Raw genomic sequence first — 25188 nt, 5'->3', positions numbered from 1 at the left:
GAGGAGGCAGGAACTCCCAGACCCAGAGGTTCCCCAGTCTCATACCACATGCCAGCCTTCGAAGCAAGACGAGCTGGTGGAAACGAGAAGGAAGTCTTAACCGCTTGCCTCCGTTCTTTCATCCAGTCATCAATTTTTGCAAGCGCCTTCTTTGCAGAAATGGAAAGTTTCAACTTGATGAAGGCCGACTGTTTCTTGGCCTTCCTCCTGCTAAATTGAGATTGAGGAGATCGCGGAGCAGCAGGTTGGAACTCCTCCCCATAAAGTTCAAGGAGGGAGCGAGAGAGAACCTTGCAGTCGCCAGCAGCGTCAGCAGGTTTGTCTTCGTCATCAGATACCTCCTCGAGATCCTGATCCACCTCTACAACATCCTTCGTTCGAGAGGAAGGTTCCCTAGAATCCGACAAAGGCATATCGAAGGATTCGTCCTGAAGTAGAGGGCTGCAAGCAGCCTGACCCCGAGAACCGCTTGCGTCCTGGCGCCGAGCGTAGGTGTCGTCCTGGCGCCGGGCGCTGAGTGTCATTGGTGCAGCAGGAGGAAGCATCCTGACGGTGAGAGGGGGAGGTGTCCTTACGCCGAGAGCTGCTAGTGTACTGGTAACGAGAAGCAGTATCGTCATGAGGAAGCAGGCTGGTATCGTCCTGGTGCTGAGAGCGAGAGGCAGAGTCGTCCTGGCATCGAGAACGAGAGGCGGTATCGTCCTGGCGACGAGAGGAAGTTTCGTCCTGAGGAAGCATGCTGCCATTGTCCTGGCGTCGAGAGAGAAGCGGTATCGTCCTGGCGCCGAGAGCGAGAGGCGGAATCGTCCTGGCGCCGAGCAGAAGAGGAAGCAGAGCGGTGTCGTATCTTCGAAGAAGCGAGCAAGGGTTCCTTAGGAGAGGAACTCCGTTCCCTCTTAGAAGCTAACTTCTTGATTGGCAGAGTCATCTTTACGTTTGTCGGTGTCGGACTGGGCGTGAGGGCGGCTAAACGCTTGAACCAACAAAAACAGTTGTTCCTGCATGACTGACATTTAAGACTTAGCGACTTCTGCTGGGTCTTGCGGTCCCGAAGAGGAGGGATGACGAATAACGCTCGTGGAAGGAGAAGGATCTTCGGCTGCTCTATCTCGACTTGCGGACCTAGATTTCGTCCTCTTCACAGGCACGGAATCTAAATCGTCCTCTGAAGGACAAGGTTCATAGCTACTAGAACCGGGAGAGTGAGAACAAGACAGTTCCTCACGGTTCCACCTCCTCTTCGTAGTTCTAGACGCCTCAAACTTCCATTTGCGTCTGGGAGAGGGATTCGGAGAAGAAACCATCACGTCTGACACGCCTTTTCCAAGGCGGTCAAGAGCAGCCTGGGAATTGGCAACAGGACTGTCTGAGGAGACGGCTGACCGAGGGTACGTACCTCTCACCACCTTTCGGTTGTCGACATACCTTCTCCCTTGGTCCTGGGAGCTTGGTAGAGGTCTAGAATTAGGGTAATGACAGGTTCGGTCACTCGCCAACCCCAACGGCACTTTCACAAGCACTAATATCACTTTCACTGGGCTTACCTTTAAAGGCCGCAAGTTGCTCTTTAATGGCCTTCAACTCGGCAGCCATCCTGGCGTACTGAGGGTCATCCGCAGATACGGATCCTGTAGAAGGGGCAGGAGTTACTATCTCAGGGGATGGATCACCTTCCAAAGAGGAATTAATTAAAGGTTCAAAGGATAAATCAACACTAAGTTCGCTAACAGACTTAGATTTAGACCTAGAAGCTCTCCTAACTCTATCAAACTCTAGTTTACGCACATAGTGCTTCATAGCCAACCAATCCTATTCATTCAAAATCTTACATTCCTCGCACCTGTTATTAAGTGCACATTCAAAACCCCTACAACCCAAACACGCGGAGTGAGGGTCTACCGATATTTTCGGCAACCTCACCTTTCATTCCTCATTAGCACAGAAATGCAGTTTATCACTCATAAAGATCAAAAGCAAAAAAGCTCAGAAATAACATAACACGATTGCCAAATCCCCAAATCAGTGTACTTCACCAAATAGCAGACTGGTACAGCGATACAGGGAAAGTGAAAGAAAAATCCCTAATGACGGACCAACGTGTTGTCGATCCGGCCTGCAGATATGATCTGAAAAACAGAAAACGGGAATGATTCCAAGTAAAACCCTGTAAGGGTTGTTAACCACCTAACCGCACAACCACCACAAGGCAGTTGCCGCGATTTTTGAAAAATTCTGCCGAAAGTCAGAGACTATAGCTATATTCATATAACTGCCAGGTAAGTTCTATTCATAAAAATATATATATACATATAGATAGATAGATAGACAGGTATATATATAAATATATAAACAATATATATATATATAAATATATTATATATATATATATATATATATATATATATATATATATATATATATATATATACGCATATATATGTACAGTGGTACCTCTACATACGAATTTAATCCGTTCCCCAACCGACTAAGGGTGTAGAAAATGTTCGGTTGTAGAAACGAATTTTCCCATAAGAATACATTGAAATAGGATTAATCCGTGGTTGAGCCCAAAAACCTATGATAACTCCTTAATAAATTACTACACATAATTACACATGACAATAATGCACACTAAATTAGATAATAGACATGTAAAAAAGAATAATTATAAAGAAATAATAAATAAGAAACGGGTTTTTAGCGTCACTTTACCTTAGAAAGTCCAGCGCAGGTGTCGGTCTTGGTATGCAGAGAGGAGACGGACGGGCGGCAAGGAGGTGGAGAGGGTGACTACGATAAACGTACACTACCGTAACTTATTCTAACTTACACTAAGTGAACTTTAACCTAACTTAGGTTATTTATTTTTTTTATTTTTATATTTTATATTTTTTTTTTACATTTTCTTTTTTTCTTTTTGATGATTAATTTTAATCACTTTCACTCTACACTTAAAATTGATTGAATTTTTTTCTCTTCAATCTTTGCCGTTTTCTTTGTTTCACTTTCTTTCGCTTCACTCTTTGCTGTTTTCTTTGAACCACTTCCTTCCTCTTCATCACGAGTTCGCTTCGTAGTTTTATTAAAGAAGCTATCGATAGAAAGTTGCTTGGCACAGCTTTTCAGAATGTTTTGAAAATAAGTTAGGGAAACATCATCGAACTGCCAACTACACAACAAACCTGCAATTTTTTTGGATGGTATTTGTCGATGAAGTCGACCACGTCTTGATATTTTCCTAACACCTCTTTTATTTGCGCCGAACCTAACACATGTTCTACCTCCTCGATCCCTTCCTTGTCATCACTCATGTGCTCGCAGACATAGCATGGAGTTCCTTGAGCTCCTCTGTAGTAAGTTCGTCGTGATGTTCTTTTGCAAGTTCACTCACGCGGACGCCACGCTCATGCTTTTCAATAATTCCTTGCTTTACTTCTAAAGAAAGCATTTCCTTATTCCTTTTCTCACCAGTACCACTACCACTTGCGAAACTAAGCCTTTTAGGACCCATGATTTACGTAAAATACCGTAAAAGGATGCATGTAAAAAATCACGATTAAAACACAGTTAATAGCAGAACGCACAGGGCACAACCACACGAAGCCGACGAGAACAGAGGAATCTCCGAAGCCACGCTAATTGAGGGTCCCTCCGAGGTAGAAATGCTGCCTTCTATCGGCGGAAATAAAAAATACATCCAGCGCTATGAGTACCATCTACGTGTACGGGTATTGTTTACTTCGGGTGTCGAAAAAAAATTTTGGTGTAGAGTAGGAACATGTTCGAATTGTACTTCGCGTGTCGAAAAATTCGGATACAACTGGTACGACGAAAATTGCTTACTTCGTGTGTTGAAATAAAATTCGGGTGTAGAGTCGAAAAATTGCTTGAATTCGGGTGTTGGAAAATTCGGATGTAGATATGTTCGTGTGTAGAGGTTCCACAGTATATATATGTGTATATATATATATATATACATATATATACATATATATATAAATTTATGTATATATATACATATATACATATGTATATATATAATATATATATATACATATATATATATATATATATATATATATATATATATATATATATATATATACACATACATACATATATATATATATATATATATATATATATATATATATATATATGTGTGTGTGTGTGTGTGTGTATGTGTGTGTAAATATCACCCACGAATGTCATTTAATACCGAATTATATCTTGGGAATATATATCCACTTGGAATTCATTTTATTGTAACAGCTTCTGGCCGGGTAGTGATTCGAACCCCGGCCTATTCGGCCAGAAACCATTCCTACGAGGACTCTACCAACTGCCGAATTGGCCGGGGTTCGAATCTCTACCCGGCCAGAAGCTGTTACCATAAAATGAATTGCAAGTGGATATATATTCCAAGATAGAATTCTGTATTAAATGCCATTCATTGGTTATATTTACATTGACTGAAATCACGAGTGTTAGTGATATATAATTATATATATATATATATATATATATATATATATATATATATACATGTACATATAATTATAATATATAATATATATAATGTATATAATATATATATATATATTATATATATAATTATATATATCACATATATATATAGTTAAATATATATAAAATTAATATATAACATATATAATGTATATATATAATATATATATAATTATATATATTATATATAATATATATACAGTACATATATATAATATATATAATATATATACATACATATACCAATGCACTTCCCCCAATTTTTGGGGGTAGCCGACATCAAACAAATGAAACAAAAAAAGGGGACCTCTCCTCTTTCCGTTCCTCCCAGCCTCACAAGGGACTCAACTGAGTTCGGTTGGTACTGCTAGGGTGCCACGGCCCACCCTTCCCCGTTACCCACCACAGATGAAGTTTCATAACGCTGAATCCCCTACACATATAGTATATATATACATATACTGTATGTATATATTATATATATATATATGTGTGTGTGTGTCTGTGTGTGTACACGTGTGTGTTTTAAACCCGCAAATTTCTTTTATAGTAAATTATAACAAGAGGAAGCATTGCCAGGATCACAGTGCGGCTGCAAATGATGACCTTACACCGAAAAACCAATTTTCCATAATCAATATAACATTCATGCTAACATGAATAGACACGGATAGACAGTTTAAAAGTATCACATCTAGTGGCTATTCAAAGGAATTCATTGATAAATGGACTACTTAGCATAACAGTAACATATACGGACAAACATAAAGAAAAATTAATATATATGGATATAGCCTTACCTCAGTGCAATCAAATGAAAAATACCAAAAATATAAAATAAAAGACTTACTTAGTTTTTCTTTTGTATAAAATATTCCTTGTTACTTTGTTGTTGGATGCTGCAAGTGACAATTTTCAAGATACACCAAACACGCTTAACCTGTAAGAAAGGGTGTCGATATAGCCTTAAAGTAGTCTGGTCACATTAGCGAAAAAATATCTTTGACCTAAAATTCAAATCAGGAAAGTATTAAGATACCGTAAATTAAGTTGTTTTTTTTTTTTAATCCGTAACTGTACTTATCAACATTAAACAATCCACAACTTTAAATTGTCGTTATCAAACTTTATTCTTCAAAAATGTAATATGATAAACTTTTTTGAAAATCAAAGACTTGAAACTAATTTACTTGTCTTTATCAATTGCAAACAGTCAATCCGTATTACCAACAAGCAAAGGAAAATGTGTGTGTAGTTCTATATTTTTTCATTAATACAAAATGAACCCATGTTATTGGTATTTACATACACCATAACAATGAGTTATGTCAGTTCAATTTTATTCATGTCATTTTCCATTGCACTTCTACTGTTCAAATTACAAAGTGAAAATATCCCACATTTGAAATGTAGTTTATTTATTAATGAACTTAATCTTACAGTTTACCTTTGCTTACTGTAAAACGGAATGTCTGAAAAGAAATAAAAATAAAAAACTTGACTTACCAAAAACAGAAGGCGACAAGAGGACGCTCGATCTCTTGCTGTGGAGCAGTAAGTCCTCAAATGCAGGATTTCTTGATTAACACCAAAGCCACTAAAACAAACTAAGCTTAAAGGCCGGAAGTACCTAACCTGACATACATAACCTAAATGCCACAGTACAATGTCTGATCTGCATAACCTAAGTATTCTAACCTATTTATAATTTCTTCCCGGCCTAACAAACCCCAGTCCCTAAATAACTTGATTCAACCAACATACCACACAACACTAGCGGCAAAGGAGGATTCTAATCGGTGTGTTATGTCAATATAAAGAGCTTCAAGGCACGCAGCAGCAAAAGTTATATAGCGGCCCCCTTACCTAACCCCACCATTCCTTCCCATCAACATTCCTAGGCCTAGAGCGCTGATCTGATTTAGGATATTTTCTTTCGTATTTTGACTGATTCTAACGCTTCACATAAGAAGGTAATTATCTTACTCTAGCGTAAATAAATTACATCAGACGTATTTGTTGTTTATATTCTTTCTGACAACAAATTTGATTGCTTACATATTCGAAATTAAAGCAAAATTCATTATTAAGATTGAGACTTGGAATGTATAAATGACAAATTAAGGTGCACAAGATTGGTTAGCAATTCAAAAGCTTACAAAAGACCAAAAGCAACATACGCTGCAGATAGTGAACCAAATAACCTGAACCTAAAATATCTGAAAAGGAATTACTAATGCAAATTAAGATTATGAAAATAATAAAAAATTAAACGCTAAAAAAAGGACATGAAACACTCACCATCTCCAGCCATCAGCAGAGTTTCATGCACCATGAATGCAACATTGAAGGCTTTTATTGATAAGTAAAATGGTATAAAAAATGGTGAGCAACTATTTGAAAGATGATGATATTCCTAACACTGAAATAAAATTATATTGAAAATCTTTTCACAGAGGAACAAGAATCAACGTCAAGTAGCAGAGAGAGCGCAAAGCAAGCAGCGGATATTTAATGAAAGCGATCGCTAAGGAATAAGAAAAGCTTACGCTAGCAATTCTAACAAGCGAAACCACATTCGCGTGCAAACATCAAACATCGAAAGAAGAAAACATCACCTACCCAAAAGCAACTATCACCAATATTCTCTTCCTCTGTGAAATGAATGTTCAGGATATTTGAAATAAAATTTATACATTATAATTATTAATAATAAGCAATTTAAGTTTGGTTAAACGGTGTAATTTGTGAAATTCTGGTTAAATCCTCAGATTTATTTTCTGAACGCAAAGCTTTTCCCTTCTAAAACGAGAGGAAATTCAATTACTCAATATAATTACCATTACTTTTTCAAGGGAAGCCTTCAACGTAGCATAATACACACTGAGCCCAAACTAACAAATCTCACTTGCTACACAATTATAAAATCATATTTCAGACATGAAAATGGTTCATTGAGAAATAGCATAAAAAATAGAACAATATAGCATATTACACATCATAATTTTGCATGCAAATAATTACATAACGTCACAAAAACACTGACATTAACGAACAAATAAGATATCAATGCAACTGAAACATTCATCTTCGAAATAAAATATTCAATAGGTCTTAAATATACCCACGAGAAAAAGAAAATACGCAGTTTTACATGTTAAAGAGACACTCATCGAAAAATACAAAACAAAAAAGGCATCCTTTCATAGATACCTGTGGATGTTACAATATTCCTGTACCACCACAGGATACCATCTCCTTATGTGGTAAAAGTTCCCAAATCACTGAAGATAATTGTTTCACCTATTGTGCATATATAAAGTAGCATTTACATCTATGCCACAAAATTAGGGACTTGCCTATTGAAAGCCATACTGTACTCAGAATTACCATGTATAAAGCTGGCATTGCAACAAAGAAATAAAGTAATTAATTAGCAAGAAAATTCCAGGCTCAGGTGCATCATGGCGATCCCACCTTTATGAAGAGAATGAATCTGTAAAGAGAAAAAAACGGATATTAACTACAGCAAGAAAAATATCAGCTAAGTTATTCAAACAAATATTTATAATAACAATGATCATTTGCAAACACAAACTACTGTTCTAACAAAAGATACGATACTTTATTGTTAAGAATTAAATTTGATGTATAAATAAAGGACTACATAGCCGATCAGATGATGGTTTGCAAAACCAAAATAATCTAGAACATTTTCTCTATGCTTGGCATTAATACTATTAAAATAATTACTCCTATCCATTTGTTTATAATTTTAGAGAGATCAATATTCCTATCTATCTCTTCCCTATTCTCCTTGGTATCGCCCAGTCTCTCTTATTCCTCATACTAGAAAGTTTTGGATTAGACTGGATTTATGAATTTAGGCTTATGAGACCATATAGCACCCGAATGCAACGGGAAAATCCTACAGTTACACTACGAAGTGAAGTTTAGTAATGAATAATAAAGTAAATGATGTACAGCAAGATGAGTTATGGGCCGAAAGAACGGTGTAAAGACACCTAACTGCTATAATACACCACATGAGGTCTATTTAGGATCTTAAACTCTAGTTCACTACGTGGAAAATATACAAGGGAACTACGAGACAACTAACCAGGAACCATAATAAGGCTGGAGCCCATGTAATACAGCACTTATGGAGTTACATGACAGCAAGTTTTCCCCAACTTTTCCACCCATTAGCTGACCCAATAGACTAGAGTATTTCCTAAGAATTTCCCCCAAATAAGTGTATTAGAAATTTAATAGAAATATAATTCTACCTCTAATTGCATCAGTCCTAAGACTTCTAAAATCAAAATGAAGGAAGTTATGAGTCAACCAAGCTAAAAGAAGCTTTTTGTTTCAAAAGTATAGCGGTTAATTCCAAGGTAAAAATTAGTTTCAATTGAAAATGTGCCTTTGTGTTTTCCTTGAAATAGTACTTCCACAACTACTACGACAATTGATAATCCTTATCATTACACAGGTAGGTCTAATAATAATAATAATTTCGATTTGACGAAACTTTAAGCGACACGAGGGTTTAGTTTCAACTTGAAGGAGATAGAACAATTTGAACATGTTCCTTTTAACCCAACTGGGCCTCTTGAAATAATCACTCATATAAAGTGTAACACTACCTCAAACCAAGCTTAAAATTGAAAGGTGCTGACAAATAATAATGTTACTCGTAATAAAGGATAAAGAAAAGGTACCTAAAACAGAAGGGCATTGTTTATGCGTAGGTGAAAAAGGAAAAATTCCTAAGATTTTTCTAGTATCAAAAATTAATTGTTAAAATCATAACCTTTAGCTAATTATGTGGAAATTACTATGTCCTAAATCAATAAACAAGTATTGAATGCAAAATATTTCAAGCACACTTTACATAGTTGTAAGCAGACTATCTCACAGCTAGTGTGTCTCCCTTGGACCCCCCCAAAATGACCATTTAAAAGATCATATTCTCTCGCTTGATGGTACACTTGGGCACACTATCTATTTTCTCTTCCTCTTGCTTTGTTAAAATTTTTATAGTTTATACAGGAAATATATAGTTTAATGTTGTTACTATTTTTTAAATATTCTATTTTTCTTAGTTTCCTTTCCTCAATGGGCTATTTTCCCTGCTGAACCCCTGGCCTTATAGCATCCTACTTTTCCACATAGGGTTGTGGCTTAGCAAGTAGTAGTAATAAGAATAATAATAATATTAATAATAATAATAATAATAATAATAATAATAATAATAATAATAATAATAATAATAATAATAATAAAAAGGAAATACTATCTGTGCTAGGGAAGGAGTTATTACCGAAAGTGTCTTTAGATGAACACCAGTCCCAAATTTGTATTGATACTGTTCTATGATGATTTGTTGAATTCATCTAGCTCAACGAAAGGTTTACTGCCAAGGGCATGGTATCACCAACATCCCTTCAAATGCCCCAACTCTCGTAAACTATTACTTTCACAAACTAGCCACCTGTTCAAATACCCGAGTTAGTGAATTATAACAAGGAAAACTGGCTTCTCCCAACACCAAGTCGGCCTTGCTTCCTTCTTATATAACTAATAATGATTGAAAATCTTTAATAGGCTTTTTATCTGTAAGAGAAGAGCACTCAACTCGAGATTGTCACCCCACCTTAATGATATTGTTTTCATTTCCTTCTTTATCAACAAGTAAAAGTTTCCAAAGAATCTTACTAGTTTGTTACGTTCACTTATGCATCTTAAGCATTTGATTTCTGGAAGTCTTTTTATTTAGGATATATCTAAACATATTTCTTCATTATTATGTTACTGAAAATAATAGCAGTTCATTCTGAATTGATATTGTAAAATTTTTGTTCCCACGAGGAGGAAAGTTCTAAGCCCTTTAGTCTGTAGCCCTGGATGAAGGCTGAGATTAAGGGGACCTTCTTTCGGTGAAGGATAATGAGAAAATTAGTTATTAATTGCAGGGGGACATCTACGACACAAATAGCAGTGAAATGGACCACTCCCCCTGATAGACCACTGCATAGTACTTTTGTAGGTGTCCAAAACTCTCCTGTGGAATGCTTCGAAAACCTTCAGCTTGAAGGAGATGCTGGGTTGTCTCTGCCCAAGACGTGCAATGGATTCCACTCATTGGTAGTAACTCTGGATGTGGGGCAGTCAAAATAGAGAGGGCCATGGGGTTAGCTCTCTTGGCACCTAAGCAAGGGGGGAAAGGCATCAACATATCTGGATACAATTCAGCGTGTGGCCATTTAGGAGTTATTGGGCTCATCCTAAGACCAGATGTTATCAAGAACCTATTGATTTGATTAAACAGCGAATTAGGCTGAAGGGAGGAATTGTGCAGGCGCCCAAGTTGTCCTAAGGGTGTTAAAAGGAATCAAAGAATGCAAGCCTAGGGTCTTGAATGGTTATTAGAGGACAGGCCAATTGCTGGTGATTCCCAGAGAGAAAGAAACACAGATATAAAGACCATTCTGAACCCACAACTTCCCCCTGGTAACTGAGCGCATCTGCTAAAACATTCCTCTAGCTAAAAAAAGATTTGGTGACTGCTCTACAGAGTTGTTCACTGCTCGTATGTGCATCTGCTTTTCTAAACATGCTAAGATTGGATCAGAGTCCCCCTCATTTGTCAAATTATTTTATGGTCATCGTGTTGTTGCTCTTCAACACAGCTAGGAACCATACTCCTGAGGTCACTTGATTTATCATGTGTATGTTCAAGCCTTCTCTTTGGATGTGTCTGAGAACAGAAGCATTTAAGGGGGTTGGGTATTGAGCGGAACTCCTCCGTCAAGGTTTCCATCATTTAGTAGCCAGGAGAGGTTGTCCTGTACCTTGTTTCACTGGAAAAGGATGGGATGGGAGATTACTGGCTGCCAACAAGCGATGCTACAGATGCCACTGAAGCTACTGCTAATGCAGATGCCTGTCTGGAACAAGTTTCTCCAGTGATGAGAGATGTCCCAAAAGAAAATACCACCGCCAGGTCGGGTGCTCTTGCTTGAACAGAAATGTAACTACCCCCTCTATTAGCTTGATGATGCGATTGTAAGAGGGGCATCACATGCTCCAAGGCCTTTACGAAAACCAAATTGCAAACTAGGGAATAGATGATTACCTTCAGCAAACCTATTAAGACGTTTTGCCCAGAGACGTTCAAAAACTTTAGATAATATGGGAGTTATGGATATTGGGCGGTAATTAGTTGGACTTGAGCTACCACAAACACATTTACATAGAGGAGTAACATTACCAATTCTCCAATAAGTGCTAAAAGCTCCTCTTCCTGCTAACTTGCCCAAAATAACAGATAACATTGGAGCTAAGAAATCTGCTGTCTTTTTCTGCTGTCTTTATAAAAAACAAAGGACAAATACCATTTGGGTCTACACCTCCATAAGCATCAAGGTCCAACAACGGAGCTTTAATTTCATGAGATCGAAAAGCTAAACTAGTTACTTTAGTCTCAGGAAAACAGGAATGAGGAAGTTCAAGTTTTTCATTACTCTGTTTACTGTCAAAAACATCAGCCAAAAGGGTTGCCTTTTCCTTTGGACAGTGAGTGACTGAGCCATCTGGTTTAAGTAAAGAAGGAACTGTTGCATCTACACCAAAGAGTGCAGATTTAAGGGTAGACCACCATTTATGTTCTTGAGTTGTACCAGAAAGGGTTTCTTTTAGGGTTAAATTTCAGTTGAAGCATAAACTTTCTGAGCAAAGCCTCTAAGCCGAGTATAGTTATTCCTGGTCAAATCTGATCTGTTACCCTTCCAAAAATGATAGGCCTCCTGCTTCTCCAAATAAGCACGTCTACCATCATCATTGAACAACGGTTTGTCCTTCACTCGGTACCTTAGCACACGAGAAGGGATACGCCTATCAATTATGCTGACTAGATTCTCATTCAGAGACAACAGGATCAACACTACTATATAATTGTGACCAATTTAAGCACAAAAGATCATGCAAAATCCCAATCCAGTCTGCTTGAGATTTCATATAAATTTTACAAGAGTATGATACATCAGGGACAGGCTGCTCAGTCTTCACTACTAATGAAATCAAGGCATGATCAGATGTCCCGACTTGAAAACCAACCTTATATGTTATAACGCCATGGGAGTCAGTATATACGAGGTCCAAGCAATTACCAGACTTGTGAGTAGCTTCACTTATGATTTGCTAACAGCCTGATTCAGAGGCAAAGTCTAAAGCTCTTAAACCATGGCGATCAGCAGGAGAGATAGAACTTAACCACTCCCTATGGTGAGCATTAAAATCACCAACAAAGACAAAAGAAGACTTTCTATCATCTTGCATCTTAGCCATAATGGTAAGAAGACAATCAAAGATAAAATCATCCATGTCTGGATTCCGGTAGATCGAAATCAAATAAAAGTTGTTATGCCTGCCACAAACTTTTATTACCTGAATCTCACGACATCCACATTCATAGCATGACTTATGAGAAGCAGGGTACTCAGTCCTAATATACACCGCCATTCCCCTGGCCCTAGGGATAGCATCACATTTCAACATTATTTGTTTCTTAAAACCAGTTATGAGGAGCTCAGATGAGTGCCTCATATTAGAAACCAAAGTTTCTGAGCACAAAAGAATATCATACTGTCTGCACGCAACTGTAAGGTCTTGAATATTTGCATGAAAACCACGAATATTGTAATAGAGTAGATTACATTGACGAAATCTAGGACGTACTGGTCCCGGATTTTGCTCAAGGTCTCCAGACAGCATAAGAATTAATGGTAATAAAAAAGAGACATCATACTTAAAAACTAGATTAACAAGAATTATAACAAAAACAGTATGTAAAAAAATATAAATTAAGTGATTAATCAAACCCACAGACTATAGAAAAAGAAATTGGAAAACCTGGTCAACATGGAGGAGCCGATACACCATGCAAGGCTAAATACCCTCCAATATAGCCACTTCAACTGAAGGAAGGACAGTAAGGATAGTTTTGAGAAGAAAAATAATCAGACAAGGGAAAGACAACCTCATGATAAACCACCAGGCATCCATGGCCCTTCTATTAAGCCTGCCCAACACACCATTTCAAAAAAACAAAAGAGAAAAAAAATAAGATAGAATAGTGTGCCGAGTGTACCCTCAAGCAAGAGAACTCTAACCTAAGACGGCGGAAGACCATGGTACAGAGGCTATGGCACTACCCAAGACTAGAAAACAATGGTTTAATTTTGGAGTGTCTTTCTCCTAGAAGAGCTGCTTACCATAGCTAAAAAGTTTCTTCTACCCTTACCAAAAGGAAAGTACACTGAACAATTACAGTACAGTAGTTAACCCCTTAGGTGAAGAGGTGTTTGGCAATCTCATTGTTGTCAGGTGTAAGAAGAAAGACAAGAACCTACAAGGAATAGGCCAGAATATTTGGTGTATGTGTAAGCAAAGAAAAATAAGCCGTAACCAGAGAGAGGGATCTAATACAATACTGTCTAGCCAGTCAAAGGATCCAATAACTTTCTAGTGGTAGTATCTCAATGGGCGGCTGGTGCCCTGGCCAACATACTACCTAAAAAAGGCAAAATAAATATACTTCACATTATCCAACTTGCACAGGGCCAGCTACAAAATCTCTTAATATAATTTTTCATGAAATACTATGTTTACAAAAGCCCGTTACACCAAAACTTCGATATTTCACAATCAATGAACACTTTTAGAAAATACACCGATCTTGTACGAGAGGCTTGTGAGAGAGAGGGTCAATGGCTTAAGACCTAAGGCTGGAATTCTCTGTCTGTTGCTATGCATCCCTGGGGGTGCATATATATTAACTTAGTAAATTCTAGATTCTTCTAGGTACATATTAACTTAGTAAATTCTAGATTCTTCTAGGTACATATTAACTTAGTAAATTCTAGATTCTTCTAGGTACATATTATTAACTTAGTAAATTCTAGATTCTTCTGGGTAAGAAGTCTAAAATGCTTGGGGGCTAGCCTAACGGCTTATGGTTAAAAACGATTACCTATCAGACACCTACCAACAAACCAGTGAGACAACTCTCTCTTAGCTAGTTCTGCCCACCTACCTCCTTGTAAAAAAAAAAAATAATGACTCGTGGTTTTTCAAGAACCTCCTAAACCTGTGGCTAATATAACACTTGCGTAATCTCTCAGAAACATGATGCAATACCATAAAAAAATTCACAAGCCCTCGTTCATATTTCGTATGCTTCGTATAACACAATCGAGATTTTAGAATTTATCCGTCCGTCCTAGGAAGTGTGTGTCAGTTAACTGCCATGGATACTGTTCAGACATGCAGTAGCTTTGTTGATGAGTTTTCCCACCCTCCTAAGTGACGTAAGGGGACAGCGGGCTAAGTATGTAGACCCAACCCCTAGGTTAGGCGAGTGTGTTTAGATAGACAGCTACCTTTTTTTGTTTTATACGCTTTCCCCCAAGTTAAGTTAGGTACAGTAGTGTGTTTAGGGGTGAAATTACAGTTTCTGTCAAACTCTGATGGGTAAACAGTTAAAATGAGAGAAAATGTCTAGCCTAAAAAAATCCATCTAACAAAACCAAGGAAAATATGTATAAAATAAGAGAATGTAAAACCTACACATACCCACCTAACCTAATCTAGGAAGAAAATATGAGAAGTTGTCTAACCTAATTACGGTATTATTACAGGTTCTGCCAAATTCAGATATCAATTTCTTTCAATTGTATATATTTTTGACAATTCATACTGAAAAGTTATTTGAGACTTCCGTAATCTAAGGGTTTTGGAAATATTAGATAATAGATAGTGTTTCCTATTGTTTTCCCAAGGGTGTGCTTATTTTACTATGTTAGTTTTTCTCACAATGGTATTTAGTTTTTCATCAATGAATTGCGGGTAAAAATGCCTGATTGTCCTTTGTTTTCAGTTATGAACTATGTGTACCGTAAAAATGGTGAAACATGTTTGCTTGCTTTGTTTCAGGCTTATCCGATGGAATACAATTTTGGAACTCGTATATTCTTCAACAAAAGTGCGTGTTGGTTGACTGCCATGAAATCTGTTGGTCAGACATACAGTAGCTTTGTAGAGGAGTTTTCCACCCTCCGAAGTGAGATAAGGAGACAGGGGCCCTAAGTAAGTAGACCCAAACACCTAGGTTAAGTTAGGTGGGTGTATTATGTTTTAGATTTTCTCTAATGTTATACTTCTTTCCCTAGGTTAGGTTAGGTGGGTGTGTTTTAGGTTTAACAGCTAATCTTTTTTACTGTATATATTTTCTCCTAGGTTAGGTGAGTTGGGTTTGTTTAGGTTCGACAGCTTCTCTTATTGTATATGTTTTCTCCACAGACAGGTCACGTGGGTGTGTTTAGTTTAGGCCGGTGTTCTTAGGTTAGATGGCTAATCTTATCTCATATGTTTTCTCAATGTTAGTATAGGTAGGTATGATTAGGTTACATAGCTTATGTTGTTTTATGCATTTTATTCTAGGTTAGGTTAGGTGTGTGAGTTTAAGTTGGACAGCTTCTCTTATTTTACATGTTTTCTGTTAGCCGGATGTGTGTAGATTAAATGGCTAATATTTAATTTGTTTTCTGAATTCTCTCACCAAGAAATCCTATTATTGTAGTTATTAAAGGGGTCCTGTAGCTCTAAAGCTGATTATTTACAGTAGAAATAAAGGTCAAATTTGTTTAAAACAATACTTAAGCTAGAAAACAATATATATTGTTATTGAATATCTCTTAACTTCAAAATATGAGAAGCAACAAGTAGTGCACGTCTCTACGATGGAATCCCTGGCAGTCAACAGAAACGAACTTAGAAGGATGTATGTATGAATTCCAAAATTGCACTTGACTGGATAATCTAGAAACAAAGCAACCAATCATGTATCAGCATTTTTACAGTACACATAATTCATAACGGTAATTCTACACAATAGCTCCGCCAGCAAGTTATCAAATTCAAGTACTTTCACTAAAAGGAGGGAAGTCCAAGGTTTCCTTTGATATAGAAATCTAAGCACCACTAGGTCTAGAAGTGGCTTAAAAATCCAAATTAATTTTGACCCACCTAAAAAAAACCAAGTCCCCCGACTTCATAATTCCCACAAATTCCTCTTCAGACTGAACTCTCGTTTATTCGTTTTTACATTAAAAACACAGACTATGTCATTATTGCATCATCGACTGTATTCTACGTAGCAAGACCTCACCCAAAGGTCATAGTTATTAACCAATGATGATCCACATTTCACTTGGGATTAGCATTTTAACAAAACTAGAATCATGTGACTTGAATACTCAATCAGGTAACCATTTTACTAGGAAACTGAACCCTTTTCATACAATTTCTTCCACTAATTTTTCAGTCTTTTGAAAGCCATGGAGGCGTGTGAAACTTCAACTTCTGGTGCGGTTTCTCATTTAGGCCTACCATCTAAATTGACGTCAATTTCTGTGGATTTTCTTCCAAGTTCTTGTCTAAATTGTTATTTAAATTATAATGATTTTGTTTTGCATTATTGTGGTAACATCGAAAGAATAATGAAGTACAGTGGTACCTCTACATACGAATTTAATCCGTTCCACAACCGACTACGGGTGTCGAAAATGTTCGGATATAAAAACGAATTTTCCCATAAAAATACATTGAAAGAATACATTAATCCGTGGTTGAGCCCAAAAACCTATGATAACTCCTTAATAAATTACTACACATAATTACACATGACAATATGCACTCTAAATTAGATAATAGACATGTAAAAAAGAATAATTATCAAGAAATAATCATTAAGAAACGGGTTTTTAGCGTCACTTTACCTTAGAAAGTCCAGCGCAGGTGTCGGTCTTGCTACACAGAGAGGAGACGGACGGGCGGCGAGGAGGTAGAGAGGGTGACTACGATAAACGTACACTACCGTAACTTATTCTAACTTACACTAAGTGAACTTAAACCTAACTTAGCTTATTTATTTTTTTCATTTTTTTATTTTATATTTTTTTTTTACATTTTCTTTTTTTTCTTTTTTCTGATTAATATTAATAACTTTCACTCTCTACACTTAAAATTGATTGAATTTTTTTCTCTTCACTCTTTGACGTTTTCTTTGAACCACTTCCTTCCTCTTCATCACGAGTTCGCTTCGTAGTTTTTTAAAGAAGCTATCGATAGAAAGTTGCTTGGTACGGCTTTTCAGAATGTTTCGAAAATGAGTTAGGCAAACATCATCGAACTGCACAACTACACGACAAACCTGCAATTTTTTTGGATGGTACTGTATTTGTCGATGAAGTCAACCACGTCTTGATATTTTCCTAACATGTTCTACCTCCTCGATCCCTTCCTCGTCATCACTCATGTGCTCAGACATAGCATGGAGTTCCTTGAGCTCCTCTGTAGTAAGTTCGTCGTAAAGTTCGGCGACGAGTTCCGTGAAGTCATCTGCGTCGACCTCCAGACCCATGGACTTCCCAAGGGAGACGATTTCCTCTACGTCTTTCGCTGCACCCACCACGGGATCAGGTTTGGGGTCAAAACCCTCGAAATCTCGGGGAGAAACTGCATCAGGCCACAGCTTCTTCCAGGCAGAATTGAGGGTTCGTCGAGTTAATCCCACCCAAGCCTGATCTATGATCTTCAAGCAGTGCACGATGTTAAAGTGGCTTTTCCAAAATTCACGCAAAGTTAAGTTTGTGCTTTGAGTGACATTAAAGCACTGCTTGAATAGGTGCTTGGTGTAGAGCTTCTTGAAGTTCGAGATGACTTGCTGGTGGGCTGGAGGATAGAGGTGGTATTCGGTGGAAGATACAGCACCTTTATGAACTTGAATTCTTCGAAGATATCATCTTCAAGTCCGGGGGGGGGGGAGCGGGTGCATTGTCAAGGCATAGCAGGCACTTTAAAGGCAATTTCTGCTCATGAAGACACTTCTTCACAGAAGGACCGAAAACTTGGTTAACCCCTTGGACAAAGAACTGCCTAGTGACCCAGGCCTTCGAGTTGGATCGCCAGAAAACATGAAGCTGGTCCTTATTCACATTCTGTGCCCTAAAGGCCCTAGGGTTCTCCGAATGGTAAACCAGTAAGGGCTTGACTTTAAAGTCCCCACTAGCGTTGGCACATAGGGCAAGAGTCAACCAATCCTTCATTGGCTTATGCCCAGGCAATTTCTTCTCTTCGGCGGTGATGTAGGTTCGACTGGGCATCATCTTCCAAAACAGCCCGGTTTCATCACAATTGAACACCTGCTGCTCTACGTAGCCTTCTTCCTGCACAGTCCTTTCAAAGCTCTTCACACAGTCAGCTGCAGCCTTTGTGTCCGCACTAGCAGCCTCTCCGTGGCGAACAACTGAATGAATCCCGGACCGTTTCTTAAATTTTTCAAATCAGCCACGAGATGCCTTGAAATTGTCTGAGGAAGGTACGGTTGAACTCTCCCCAGTATCACCCCCAGAGCTCGCCTCCAAGTCAGTGAAGATGGCGTGCGCCTTCTCGCAGATGATAGTTTCGGTGATGGTGTCGCCAACAATCTCTCTGTCCTTGATCCAGATTAGCAGAAGTCGTTCCATCTCTTCTATGACAGGGCTAGGACGTTTTGAAATGATGGTGATCCCCTTAGAAGGTTTCACTGCTTTAATGGCTTCTTTCTGTTTCAAGATTGTCGAGATCGTCGACATATTTCGGCCATATTCTTTTGCAAGTTCACTCATGCTTTTCAATAATTTCTTGCTTTACTTCTAAAGAAAGCATTTCCTTCTTCCTTTTCTCACCACTACCACTACCACTTGCGAAACTAAGCCTTTTAGGACCCATGCTTCACGTAAAAAACCGTAAAAGAATGTACATAAAAAATCACAATTAAAATACAGTTAATAGCAGAACGCACAGGGCACAACCACACAAAGCCGACGAGAACAGAGAAATGACCCAAGCCACGCTAATTGAGGGTCCCTCCAAGGTCGAAGTGCTGCCTTCTATCGGCGGAAATAAAAAATACATCCGGTGCTATGAGTACCATCTACGCGTACGGGTATTGTTTACTTCGGGTGTCGAAAAAAAATTCGGGTGTAGAGTAGGAACGTGTTTGAATTGTACTTCGCGTGTCGAAAAATTCGGATACAACCGGTACGACGAAAATTGCTTACAGTGAACCCTCGCTACTTCGCGGTTCGACCATCGCGGATTCACCACTTAGCGGATTTTTTCCATAACCCATATATATACAGTAACATATATATATATATATATATATATATATATATATATATATATATATATATATATATATATATGTATGCATGTATTTATGTATATATGTATGTATGTATATATGTAGGTATGTATATGTGTATACATATAAATATATATATATATATATATATATATATATATATATATATATATTTATATATATATATATATATATATATATATATATATATATATATATCTGAAGTAGGAAGATGTGATGTAGTTCTAAGGGAATAGTATGGGAAATATGTCTGGGTAATAAGCAAAGCTCTACCTCCAGTTTGTTTCTTCATTATGATCAGAGATAAATGTAAACAAAACATTGGTTGCCATTTTTTAACGTGCTTTTTAGCGTGTTTAGGAAATGCATGATATAAAATTGCCTTTAATATTTGTGCCTGTTTTAGTTTAGGGTACTGTAGTACATGCATTAAGTGTTCTGTACATTAAAGGGTAGTTTGTTAACAGTACTACGTACAAGGGAAGGTTTTAAAAGTCTGAATATACATGTTGAATAAATAGGTAAATATGGTGTCACTACTTCGCGGATTTTCACCTATCGCGGCCGCGTCTGGAACCTATCTACCGCGATAAACGAGGGTTCACTGTACTTCGTGTGTCGAAATCAAATTCGGGTGTAGAGTCGAAAAATTGCTCGAATTTTACTTCGGATGTTGGAAAATTCAGATGTAGATACGTTCGTGTGTAGAGGTTCCACTGTACTGCCAAGATTACTGTGTTATTAAAAGTGAAAGTGATACTATTTGACTCACCTGTGGTTGTAAGTACCGACTAGATAATAACAAAAAAGCATTTCGGTGCGACAGAAGTCATGTAGTACAGTACTCAAAAAAAAGAAGTGAAAAAGAATTTAATTTTTATGTATCCAATTTTAAGGGAACTTTGTTTGAAAGTTTTGTTTATATATAGAATATAATTTGCTACTTGTATATAATTATATTGGTGTTAAATTTAGTTAAAAATTGGTTGAAAGTCAATTATTAATTTCACACAAAACTATAAATGATTGGTTCTCATTCATTTGTGAGGTTATTGTGCATTGAATACAAGTCGGAAACGCGCAGCTCGCCTTTACCCTCCAACTTAAAGTACACAAAGGGTTTTAGGCTGTCTTATATTTACTATGGCTGTGTAAGGGGGGGGGGGTCGCAGTGGGGGCTCCCCGCTAGGTAAGGATATGGCTACTAGATTAGGTTAGGTTAGGTAGTTTGCTTAGGTTAGCTGGAGGCCTTGTTTATTGCTAATTCTAATATGCCATTATTAGTATGTTGCAATGGATTCTTCAATTCATTCCCCACCCAAAAACCCCGGTTTCCCATTGGGGCTCCCCCAAGATAGGAAAGGTTAACAAATATGGTAAAACTAATGTTCCTTTTCAAAACAAAGGACAGCTTTACATAAAGCACCAAGTAATTCATCGGACAAAAAAATATTAACAAAATTGTTAGTGGTGGTACTATTGTATAGAATTACCATCATAACAACCAAAAACAAAGAATGATAAAGCATTTTTACCCACAATGCATTGACAATAAACAAAATACCATCAGGAGAAAAACTAAAATGGCAACGTAAACACAACCTTGTGATCACAATAAGGAACAATATTCTTTGGTAAATGTTTCCGTAACCTTTAACTTGCGGAAGATTCAGGAAACCTTTTCGTAAGAATCATCTAAAAGTATATAACAGTAAAAAGAAATACATCCCAGTTTAGCCACAGCTGTGTGTACATATATACATACATACATTATACTGTACATATATATATATATATATATATATATATATATATATATATATATATATATATATATATACAATATATATATATATATATATATATATATATATATATATATATATATATATATATATATATATATATATAAATCTCATTCTGATTAGAGATACCTTAACGTGTGTATCGCCATAATCAGGGCCACCTATACTAAGATGGTTTGCTGTCAAGATATCAGAATAAAGTCTCCCACCAACACTAATCCACAATGGCCAGCGGGTTGACGAAAACTGGACAAACCCCAGACATTAATTAGAGCATGTCTCAGGCCTTTGTCCTACAGTGAACTAAAACCGACGGTATATATATGATAATTTTATTTCTAGCCTAATACATGAACTATATATTTTTCCTACTCGCTATCTTGTGGTTTAGCATTTCCAACCATGATTATTGGAGCAAACCACCCCTTTATGAGTTTTTGTACCCACATACTGTATATAATGACATTTAAGGGGCACACCAGATGGAAAACCAGGTTTGTTGGGTAGGGAAATGCCAAAAATGAGTGATTTGCAGCAATAATAATGGTCAGAGAATCAAACTAAACACAAGATAACCAGTTGGAAAAATATATGGTTCATGTAAGTGGATGAAAATTAAAGTATCACAATTCTCTCTGATTCACTTCACATCCTTCTAATGGTTTTTGCTCCTGCATGGCTCGCATCACTCACAAATAAACATAATCTCACTGTTCTGGCATGTGGTACATGGACGTGCTGTGCACGCCAGCCCCGCGGGTCACTATTGCAGGAAAATGTTTTTACTTTCACGTGAGCAACAATAGCTATATAATGAACGGAGAGTTCATCATAATCAATTGCCAACTGAGATTTAATAACACTAAATTCCAAAATGGATTGTAGGCCTACTGTACATTCATCTTGGTGACATCTTTTTGTGATGCTAAATACATAAACCATAAATTTTTCTACTCTATATCTTGTGTTTTATGCATTTCTGACCATGATTATTGGGCCAAATCACCCGTTCATGAGTTTTTGGACCCCTTATATAAAGACAATTATGGTGGATGCAAGTGGGAAACTGGGGAGTTTTTGGGTGGGGAAATGTCAAACGAGTGATTTGTAGCAATAATAATGGTCAGAAATGCAAAATAAGCACAAGATAACCAGTTGGACAAGTATATGGTTCATGTAAGAGGCTGAAAACTGGCCAAAACGTCATTATTTTACACTTTTGAGATTTATAAAAAAAAATTACAATATCTAACAAACCCACCTAACCTAACCTAGTAGTTCCCAGGTAAAAAACCTTAGCCAGGGGACAAGCCACCGGACATGAAGTCATCCCTTCAGACGTACCATGCCCCTCCTGCCAACAGCCGTGTGTCTTTAGATCTCAAGTTAATCAGTGGGCTTGTAATCGATTAGTCAAGGTTGCTAAGATGGGAAAGTGTCATGCGTGCGGTTTTTCTGTAACCGCACTTAAGGGCACTTTCTTGGAAAAGGCTCACGTTCAAGCATGGGAAATACTGCTGTTCATGAATCATTTCCTTGAAAGGGCCTTATTACATGGCAATGTCACCTATAACCTTGGCTGGACGTTACAAACTTCGGTTAACTGGAGGTCTTAAGTGGTACCTCTACATACGAATTTAATCCGTTCCACAACCGACTTGAGATGTAGAAAATGTTCGGATGTAAAAACGAATTTTCCCATAAGAATACATTAATCCGTGGTTGAGCCCAAAAACCTATGATAACTCCTTAATAAATTACTACACATAATTACACATGACAATATGCACTCTAAATTAGATAATAGACATGTAAAAAAGAATAATTATCAAGAAATAATAAATAAGAAACAGGTTTTTAGCGTCACTTTACCTTAGAAAGTCCAGCGCAGGTGTTGTTCTTGCTACGCAGAGAGGAGACGGACATGCGGCGAGGAGGTAGAGGGGTTGACTACGATAAGCGTACACTACCGTAACTTATTCTAACTTACACTAAGTGAACTTTAACCTAACTTAGCTTATTTATTTTTTTTATTTTTATATTTTATATTTTTTTTTACATTTTCCTTTTTTCTTTTTGATGATTAATTTTAATCACTTTCACTCTACACTTAAAATTGATTGAATTTTTTTCTCTTCAATCTTTGCCATTTTCTTTGTTTCACTTTCTTTCGCTTCACTCTTTGCCGTTTTCTTTGAACCACTTCCTTCCTCTTCATCACGAGTTCGCTTCGTAGTTTTTTTTAAAGAAGATATCGATAGAAAGTTGCTTGGTACAGCTTTTCAGAATGTTTCGAAAATGAGTTAGGGAAACATCATCAAATTGCGCAACTACACGACAAACCTGCAATTTCTTTGGATGGTATTTGTCGATGAAGTCGACCACGTCTTGATATTTTCCTAACACCTCTTTTATTTGCGCCGAACCTAACATATGTTCTACCTCCTCGATCGCTTCCTTGTCATCACTCATGTGCTCAGACATAGCATGGAGTTCCTTGAGCTCCTCTGTAGTAAGTTCGTCGTGATGTTCTTTTGCAAGTTCACTCACACGGACGACACGCTCATGCTTTTCAATAATTCCTTGCTTTACATCTAAAGAAAGCATTTCCTTATTCCTTTTCTCACCACTACCACTTGCGAAACTAAGCCTTTTAGGACCCATGATTTACGTAAAATACCGTAAAAGGATGAACGTAAAAAATCACGATTAAAATACAGTTAATAACAGAACGCACAGGGCACAACCACACGAAGCCGACGAGAACAGAGGAATGTCCCAAGCCACGCTAATTGAGGGTCCCTCCGAGGTAGAAATGCTACCTTCTATCGGCGGAAATAAAAAATACATCTGGCGCTATGAGTACCATCTACGTGCACGGGTATTGTTTACTTCGGGTGTCGAAAAAAAATTCGGGTGTAGAGTAGGAACGTGTTCGAATTGTACTTCGCGTGTCGAAAAATTCGGATACAACCGGTACAACGAAAATTGCTTACTTCGTGTCGAAATAAAATTTGGGTGTAGAGTCGTCTTCTTCTTAGATTGCCCAGCCTTACTGCTGGGCACGGGCTTTTGCGTTGGCAGCCCGTCTGGAGTCGAAAAATTGCTCAAATTTTACTTCGGATGTTGGAAAATTCGGATGTAGATACGTTCGTGTGTAGAGGTTCCACTGTAGTTCGGAAGTTACAGAAAATTACTGCCAGAACTTGCCGGATATTGGTGGGCCTGGCATTGTCGTCAAAGTAGATGAATCCAAGTTTGGGAGGTCGCATGGAGAGGGAGAGAAAAAAAATGTTTGTGGTCCCTTTAGTGGACCAACCAAGAAGTGCAGAGACCCTTGTGCCCTTGATACAACGTTATATCAAGGCGGGGGCCGTGATCCACTGTGATTCGTGGAAAGGATACAAAGATCTCGCTACTGCGGGGTATGTGCACCTCACTGTAAATCAATCAGAAAATTTTGTGGATTCCCCAAGACAGGTGCACATACTCAAAACATCGAAAGGCTGCAGCGGGATATCAAGAGTTATGTTCTCCGTAGCGGAATTCAAAAAGAATATTTTATTCAATATTTATCTCGTT

At 37.5% G+C, this 25188-nt stretch overlaps 1 long non-coding RNA gene across 1 annotated transcript in view; it reads right to left on the bottom strand.

The window, feature by feature from the left end:
- Positions 1 to 5577: 5577 nt before the first annotated feature.
- LOC137642179 (uncharacterized) overlaps positions 5578 to 25188 on the bottom strand; it is a 24618-nt gene continuing 5007 nt past the window's right edge. The window contains exon 2 of the long non-coding RNA XR_011044664.1: positions 5578 to 8023. This is a non-coding gene — a long non-coding RNA (uncharacterized lncRNA). The remainder of the gene's footprint in view (positions 8024 to 25188) is intronic.

Source organism: Palaemon carinicauda, chromosome 6 (assembly GCF_036898095.1).
Source record: "Palaemon carinicauda isolate YSFRI2023 chromosome 6, ASM3689809v2, whole genome shotgun sequence".
Classification (NCBI taxonomy): domain Eukaryota; kingdom Metazoa; phylum Arthropoda; class Malacostraca; order Decapoda; family Palaemonidae; genus Palaemon; species Palaemon carinicauda.
This window is presented reverse-complemented; position numbering and strand designations above follow the sequence as displayed.